At 44.1% G+C, this 5,674-nt stretch overlaps 1 protein-coding gene across 1 annotated transcript in view; it reads right to left on the bottom strand.

The window, feature by feature from the left end:
- The window catches only part of Tmem45b (transmembrane protein 45B), a 40,581-nt gene extending 35,178 nt beyond the window's left edge, over window positions 1–5,403 (bottom strand). The window contains exon 1 of the mRNA XM_028776206.1: window positions 5,366–5,403. The gene's annotated coding sequence lies outside the window, so the exon portion shown is untranslated. The remainder of the gene's footprint in view (window positions 1–5,365) is intronic.
- Window positions 5,404–5,674: the final 271 nt, after the last annotated feature.

Below are 5,674 nucleotides of genomic sequence, written 5' to 3' on the forward strand. Positions count from 1 at the left end.
AAGGGGGAGGGGAGAGGGGACAGAGAGAAGCTAGAGGCAAGAGGGCAAGAGAGCAAGAGAGTAAGAGAGTAAGAGAGGGAGGAGGAGGGAGCAAGCAGACCCTTTTATAGTGGGCATGCCTACCTGGCTGTTGCCAGGTAACTGGGGGGAGGAGCATACCTGGCTGTTGCCAGATAACTGTGGAGGTGGAGTTTAGACAGAATACTAACAGTATCTCTAGCAATCAGAGAAATGAAAATTAAAACTGTACTGAGATTTCATCTTATCCCATTCAGAATAGCTAAGATCAAGAAAGCAAACAAAATAAAACAACAAGTGTCAGTAAGGCGGTGGGGAAAGGGAAAGCTTACATTCTTGGTGGAGTGTAAATTGGTGAAGCCACTTTGGAAGTCAGTGTTCAGGCTCCTCAAAAAACTTGAGCGAGATATATCATATGATACAGCTATACCACTCCAAGGCATATACCCAAAGGCCTCTCCAAACTAGTATGGAGTTACATGCTTATCCATGCTCCTTGCTGTTCTAATCACAATAGCTAGAGAATGGACTTGCCTAGATGGTCAACAACTAATGAATTGCATAATGAAAATATGTATATACACACAATGGAGTTTTATCCATCTGTAAAGAAAAATGAAATTATGAAACATGCAGGAAGATTTATGAGACTGAAAAATATTAGACCAAGTGAGGTGACTCGGGCCTAGAAGGACAAATGCTACATGCTTGCTCTCATTTGTGGATTCAGCTTAGACTTAGATTTGCGTGTATAACTTGGGGTGCTTGTAAACGCCAGGATAATAGCAATGGGCAATTGCAGAGGGGTTTGGGAAGATCTTAAAGTAGAACACAGGTGATATGAAAGGACAAAGGGGAATAGTGGGAGGTGTTAGTTAAGGGGGGGATGGGATGCAGAGGGAAGAGTTGCAGCAGGGGTAACTAACACTAAGGAGGGTTGGAAAAGACATATGGAAACCTACTATCTTATAAGTTCGTTGAAAAAAAAAAGTTTGACTAGAAGTACCCTAGATGGAGGGATGATGCTTCTTCTAGAAGCAATAAGTTATTAAACAAAAATCCCAGTGCCTATGTGGGATACTCTTGTGTTATTAGGAACATCCCAGCAGTCATCCCTAAAACAATACAAGCTATGCCATTGCTCTTGATCATCCAATCAGAGCGTAGCGGTAAGACCCTATTGCTGGAGACACCACACGCTTTGGTTGTATGATATTCAAGTCAGTACTACTGGACTGGATGTTTTCTCTTTGCTGGCTAGCTTTCACAGTGCTGGAAAATTCTATGCATTCTATCAGGGGAGAAAAGTTATCAACAGTTTTATTCCGCTGTGAGCTCTCGAGAACAACAGTAATGACTGACCTGGAAGGATGTTACTAATGTTGCAATAGGGGCACGAACGTTATGGATTATGGAGGTAACTGGCTGTTTTTCATTGGATATAAGAATCACTCCATAGTGGGGGGCTCATGCTTGGTATCACAATCCTGGTCAGAAACCTGCAGCTGGAGAGGTTGAAGCCCTAGAGGAGAGCCTACTGCTATTATTATGTTAAATATAGTATCAACTGCCTTCTAAATATTTTTATTCATACCCATAAATTAGTGCAGCTCTCATCTGAGAAGCTACTTTTTTGCAGTGGGCAGTGATCAGTAAAGAGACACACAGTTGGTTAAGGTCCAAAGAATAAACCACCATGCAGTGCTCAGCATTAAATGTGTGTCTGTATAACCTCTCTCCCCACCCAGGGTACAGGGGACATTGTAGAAGAAATGGCAGAAAGTTTGTAAGAGCCCAAGTTTAGGGAGAGCTCTGAGAACTGATTTTTTTTTTTTTTTAATGGCTGCTACTCATGAATTCGCAGTAACTGGTTATCTGTGTAAGACTTGAAGACCTGCACAAGATCAAGACAATCAGCATTCCAGAATAGACAGAAGAGGGACACATGAGATACCATCCTTAGCTGAGGAGGTATTGGCAGTCAGTGGCTACTGGGCTACTACATGGGGAGGGACAGTTATTTTTTCCTACAGGGCAGTGGATCCTGGTAGATTGCTCATACTCCTGTGGATGGCTCCACAGTCATGGGAATAGTTGGAATACTGATTTGATTTAGTGGGTTTTTGTAACAGCCCGTTCTGCCTCACGTTTGGGGGCCACTTTGTCCCGGCCCTAGCTGCTGCTCCAGTCTGCAGGTCAGGGTCTAGCAAGAGAGAGAGTAGGGATGGAAGGGCAAGAGACGCAAAGAATGGAGACAAGACAGAGGGTCTGTTCAAGTCTCTTTTACTGAAAGGAAATCATGGGTATATATAAGCATAAGCAGGAGACTGCAGCTGAAGACACTTTACCACGTGCACCTTGCAGCTAGGGGCATTAAACAACAAGATATGGGAGAAAAACAAGATGTTTATCAGAGTGTGCTCAGCTGTTGTAGGCTGTTGAAAACAAGTCTCTTGTCAGGGTATATGGCCTAAGATGGCTGCAAAGGTGATAGCCAATTTCTGCTCAGAGTCGTCTCCCAACAGGTTTTTTTTTTTTCTTTTTTTTTTAAATAAAAGGAACCGGGCAATGGTGGCACACGCCTTTAATCCCAGCACTTGGGAGGCAGAGACAGGCGTATTTCTGAGTTCGAGGCCAGCCTGGTCTTCAGAGTGAGTTCCAGGACAGCCAGAACTACACAGAGAAACCCTGTCTCGAAAAACCAAAAAAAAAAAAAAATAATAAAATAAAATAAAATAAAATAAAATAAAATAAAATGAGATAAGAGATAAGATTGGGAGGGAAAGTGTGTGTGTGTGTGTGTGTGTGTGTGTGTGTGTGTGTGTGTGTATGTATGTATGTATGTATGTTGTAGTCCAGGATGAGTTGGAGGGAGGAAATTGTGGGATGGATATGACCAAAATACATTGTATATATTTGTGAAATTCTCAAAGAATAAACAATACAGAAAAACGAATATGAATGTTTAGGAGAAACAAATTATAATCTGTCATAAAACCTAAAAAATAATAATACAAAATTACCTAGTATGAAATGTAGTATTCTGGAAAACATTCTGGTTGGAGCCACGGCTCTGTCATTTCATAACTGGACGGCACTGTCCAGGTACAAAATGGCTTGATTTCAATTTCTTTGCATATGGAATAGAGATCTTACTTTTATCTCCTAGTACATAAATCACTCCATGGTCTATAAATTGCCATTTTGCTGTCCTACCCACAAGATACTGATGACGCTCTATGAAATCCAACTCCTGGCAGCAGAACACTGTGGCGTGCCATGACAGTACCAGTATAACTCTGCACCACATACAGGTGACGGATAGACCTTTTCTATTTTGTTCTGGCCTCTGAATATGGGCCTTGTGCTCATCTACGTTTAAAGGATGTCAGTAAAAGAAACTCAAAAGAATTAAAGTTTAATCTGTCTTTATTTCCAGTTCTAGAGAAGGCTAGGGAGAGAGAGACAGCTGGGTGGTGGAAGGAATGGAAAAGTTCAGAGTTCAGTATGTGCGTGTGGCCTCTGTTCACTGAAGTATGATGTAATGTTGTAAGTAATTTATTGTTTGTCTCATGACCATCTGTAAAAACATATGGAAATGAAATGCTTTTATATAGCTACCTATTTTTTGTTAACAAACCAGTGACTTTAATTTCCCTATAATTAAAAAGTTTTGCGATTTCAGGTACTTCAGTTATAAAGATAGCTTTCCAAGTGGTAAAGCTCCCCATACCCACTGTGTTCAGCAAGCAAAAGAGTGATGACCTTTGATTGACCCTTGATCATGCTCAACACACAACATACATGGTGTCTGTATTTTGTACAATTGAGCATGCAGCTGATACCATCCTGAAGTAATGGGAAGTATCAGAAGTCCTCTTAATCTTTCTCCTTTCCAGTGCTCACTTCAAAGTGACATTTGCCAAGATTAAGTCATAGCTATAGCCAAGAGCATTTCAGGGAAGACCCCTGATAAAGTAACTGATTCACTCTGTGAGATTCAACAGCTTCACCTTGGCCGTCAGAGGCAGCATCCACCAGAAAGGCAGAGGGGAAAGGACCACAGAATACAGAGGAAAGTGCAGCCACAGTACCTGTTTCCACCTTCCTAAACCAGAGCAAATTTGAAGTACTTTGGTACGAAGGAAGAACGTTTGGTTTCTATAATACTATCACAGATACTGTGCAACCAAGTAATACCTTGCTTACTGCTCATCCTTTGTAAAAACAATGGTTCCTATTCAGTGCAGTCTTGCGTTCTAATGTCTTTTCCAGAGACCATAGAACAGCAGGTGACCACATCATTATTAAGCTAACAAATAGTTATAAAGAGCTGCTTCCTTGGGGTTCAAAATCCAATCTCTACCTAGTAGAAAGCACGTATTGACAAAAATCTGAAAGCGCAGGTTGCTTGTGAACAATAAACCATAGTAGCTATTTAGATAGGTGTGTAGTTAGATAAAATGCATCTGCCTTCCCAGCTTTGATGACTATGCTAATCCCACAGTCAAATAGAACCCAGGGAAGGGCAACAGGAGAAGCAATGTGGGGAGAGGGGAAAAGAGGCTCCAAAGAGAACCGAATAGAACGAAGCAGCCCGGCCGTTGCTGAGACCTTAGGCGAGGCAACTGCTCTTACGCTTTTAAAATTCAACTTTATGAAGCCCCACCTTTCCCTGCTGAAGTACAGATCTTTTTATCTATTAGGGTGGGCCTTGTCTCCACTCAGTCCTTCTGTATTCAGACAGGTCTCCCCACTTTCAGATTCTTCTTACTAAGGCCAAGGCGTTACTTTTTGCTTTTAGAAGCTGAGGCCAAATGATGGCTGGAGGAGCTGTTGTCAACTGTCTCTCATTATCAGACTTCCTGGCCTAAGAAATGCATCTGGTTCCTGTATTTGTGGATCCTTAGCTAACAAGCAGCGACAGATGGGGTGCAAGTGAGCGTGAGCCAGTCTGGCATCCTGAAAACAACTCGAGGTCTCCTTAATAGGCACGCCACCTAAGGCGGATCCCCTGCTCCACCAAGACGGTATGAAAGCTGGACTTCGCACCTTGCCGCGGTAACGCTGTGGGACCCGAATCATTCCAGGACCCCCGGTGACAGTGCAGAGGAGCAACTCCCACCGGGGCTGGCGAGGAGGACTCCTCCTAGCCCCGCAGGAGCTCACCAACGGCTTCCTAGGCACTAGGTTTCCTCTGGACCCCAGCACCCTCCCTCCATCTGAGTGAGCACTTATTCGGTTCTATCTCCTTCCTAAGGATCCCACTCCGGATCCACGCCTCCTTTCCCAGGTGGTGCCTCCCTTTCTCCCGGCCCTGAGCCCCTGACCCAGCGGGGCATCCTACCTTTCGGAGCCTCAGAGGTGTCCACTTGCCAGCTTCGGTCACACCTGTGACCGCGGGTGGCCAGGAGGTGCAAGCGTCCGCACCCCGCCCCGCCTGGCCCCGCCCGCTGCAGGAGCTGGCAACCTCAAGATGGCCCTAACCCTGCTGCTTGCACGACCTCAGGTGGCTCAATATTGCACTCTTCTTCCAAACACCTTTTCCCTGCTTCAGAGAGGCTTTCCGGGACCACAGGCACTCCCTAAAAAGTATGATCCTGAAGCCCAGGTTCCTGGCTCATCCAGATGTACTACTTATGCATAACTTCCTGTT

Source organism: Grammomys surdaster, unplaced genomic scaffold (genome assembly GCF_004785775.1).
Source record: "Grammomys surdaster isolate TR1022 unplaced genomic scaffold, NIH_TR_1.0 266, whole genome shotgun sequence".
Taxonomy (NCBI): domain Eukaryota; kingdom Metazoa; phylum Chordata; class Mammalia; order Rodentia; family Muridae; genus Grammomys; species Grammomys surdaster.